This window comes from Urocampus carinirostris, chromosome 2 (genome assembly GCF_059441175.1).
Source record: "Urocampus carinirostris isolate Australia breed hairy pipefish chromosome 2, RoL_Ucar_1.0, whole genome shotgun sequence".
In the NCBI taxonomy this organism is placed as follows: Eukaryota; Metazoa; Chordata; class Actinopteri; order Syngnathiformes; family Syngnathidae; genus Urocampus; species Urocampus carinirostris.
In genome coordinates, this window is record NC_142350.1 from 15,977,916 (window position 1) to 15,981,075 (window position 3,160).

Here is a 3,160-nt window from a genome sequence, read left to right on the forward strand (position 1 = left end):
ACTCATATTGCAGTGATTCAATTTCCTCTGATGGCAGGTCTGTTTGGCACGTAGCATCACGTACTGAAATAGTACCTGTCTTTTTGGCACGATATGAAGCACCAGCTTTTGTCTCCTCTTCCATTTCAACTGTTGGTCCATCCTTTTCAGCAGAGAGATTTATGAGTGTTCTGGCAGCTTCACTTTTGGATGATACCAAACTCTCTTACATCAAACCTCTCCCGACTTTCCATGGCTCGCCTCTTCTCTGGGGTCTTTGTGTGTGCAAAGACAGGTGGCACATAATCAGGTGACAAAGGATGACACTCTTCTTTTCTGGTAAAAGAAACCGGAATTCACTTATACAACTGTATTGAAAGGAAATCTGGATACTGTTGTGTGTTGTGTACAATGCTATATCTCTATTCTAGACTAAAATTATTCAGAATCAATAACTTTCACACAGTGCAATAGAAGACATCCATCCATCCATCCATTATTTGCACCGCTTGTCCTCAGTAGGGTCGCGGGGGTGCAGGAGCCCATCCCAGCTATCTTCGGGCAGTGTGCAGGGGACACCCTGAAGTGGTTGCCAGCCAATCGCAGGGCACACAGGGACAGACAATTCGCGCGCTCATTCACACCTAGGGTCAATTTGGTCCGGTCAATTAACCAAATAAGCATGTTTTGGGAATGTGGGAGGAAACCGGATTCTCCAGAGGAAACCCACGCAAGCACGGGATGAACATGCAAACTCCACACAGGGGGTTCAATCTCATGACCTCAGAACTGTGCCACACACGCGCTAACCACTGCGCCGCCGTGCTGCAGAAGACATACATGTTTAACTCATTCAGTACCACAACGTATAAATACATTTTTAAAAGCATTGTCCCTGAGGGACAAAACTTAAACATTCATTTTATTTTTGGTTTTATTTTAAACAATATAGGGCAGCTCGGCGGCTGAGTGGTTAGCGTGTCCGTGGCACAGTTCTGACGTCATGAGATCGAACATTCCTGTGTGGGTTTTGCATGTTCTCCCCATCCCTGCGTGGGTTTCCTCCGGGCACTCCGGTTTCCTCCCACATTCCAAAAACATGTCAGGTTAATTGGCTGATTCAAATTGTCCCTAGGTGTGAATGAGTGAGTGAGTTGTCTATTTCTGTGTGCCCTGCGACTGTCTGGCAACCGGTTCAGGGCGTCCCCTGCCCACTGCCCGAAGATAGCTGGAATTGGCTCCAGCACCCCCGCGACCCTACTGAGGATAAGCGGTGCAGATAATGGATGAATAAAACAATATATTAGCAAGGTTTAGGTTTATCAGTAATTATCAAGCCGCTGGGTATTATATTTGTATGGAAAATCACCACTTGATGGCAGGAGTTCACAACAAGCAAACCTAAAGTTTCGTCATTTATTCTGAATATGCATGAGAAGTACTGCAAGGCAGCCTGATCGATGTGAAACAATTTCCTTATATCTATCATTTAGATAATAAATCTCACTAGGGCCAGACTAGGTTAGAGAGAGAGAAAAAGAGAAAAAAGAGAAAATAAGGGAGACAGAGTAGAAGAGTGGAGCGATGGTAAGATAGACAGAAAAAGGAAAAATAGTGAAAGAGCACAATCTAGAGAGAGAAAAAGATAAGAGAGAGAGTGAAAGGGAGAACGAGAGAGAAAAAGAGAGTGAGAGAATAAATAGAGCAAAATGAAAAGGGGGAAAAAAGAGAAAAATATTACTGCAGGTCATTTGTTTCTTGTGCTTCTCAGTGTTGTCTTGCGGGCCGAATTAAAAACCTAGGGGGGCCTGTTTTGGCCCGTGGGCTGCTTGTTTAACTGCAGTGCTATAGATTTACTGTGATTTCCAGAACATAAATCACTCCGGATTATAAATAGCACCAGCCCAAAAATATTTGATAAAGGTGGCAAAAACCACGAAGTCAAGTCAAAACATGTTCATTTGTATAGCCCTAAATCACAAGGAGTCTCAAAGGGCTGCACAGACCACAGATTTTTGCAAACCACAGATTACTATTACACCATCCCCTGATCTAAAACCTACACGAGGGCAATGAATAACTCAAAAACCTCAACATGAGGAAAATGAAGAAACCTTGAGAAGGGACCGCACATGAGATAATCCCCCTTCCAGCATGACCAGGCTGCAATGGATGTTGTAATTACAAATAATACACAGATATTGTCAACATAAAATAATAGGTCATTCATATAATACAGAATCGGAGTGTGTTTTAAGCCTAGATTAGAACAGTTCCACTGAGGTTGCAGATCTCAGGGGGACAAGTCACACACCCGGTCAAACTATGAACAAAACTGCGATTGAAAGTCCGGAAAATATGGTCTATGTGTTTTATTAAATGACCCATTTAAAATATATTTTGGCAAAAGGTGCTTGAAAGGACAGCGTTTTATTTCGCTTCTTAATGATCAAAAATCATTTGTTAAAAAATACATTTTGATTCCAAAAATAAGCAATAATATATAAATACAAGCATGCATTTTTTTCAAACACTCGTAGGTTGATTGATTTGTATTTATTTGACATACCATGAGCCCCACCCAGGAGCTGACATATTTCTGATACAGGTACCTGAAAAAAAAAACTTTGAGTCTCCATAGTTTGTATTCTTCTGTGTGGCACGCGTTTTCGGTTGCTCGACACAATACAGAAACATCTAGCCTTTTCCTTTGAATGACCACTCTACTTCAAGGATTTCATAAAACAAGTCTTGAATTTTTAGGTAATCAATCATGTAACTCTAAGGGCAGCACAGTGGTTAGCGCGTGTGTGGCACAGTTCTAAGGTCTTGGGAACCTCCTGTGTGGGTTCAAATCCAGCTACCAGCCTACCTGTGCGGAGTTTGTATGTTCTCCCCGTGCTTGCGTGGGTTTCCTCCGGGCACTCCGGTTTCCTCCCACATTTCAAAGACATGCATTTCAGGTGGATTGGCCGGTCCAAATTGTCCCTAGGTGTGACTGAGCGAGTGAGCTGTCTGTCCCCGTGTGCCCTGCGATTGGCTGGCAACCAGTTCAGGATGTCCCCTGCCCACTGCTTGCTGGGATGGGCTCCAGCACCCCCGCGACCCTACTGATGATAAGCGGTGCAGCTAATGAGATGAGATGTAACTGTATTTGGAATTAATTTTCATGAGAAAATGA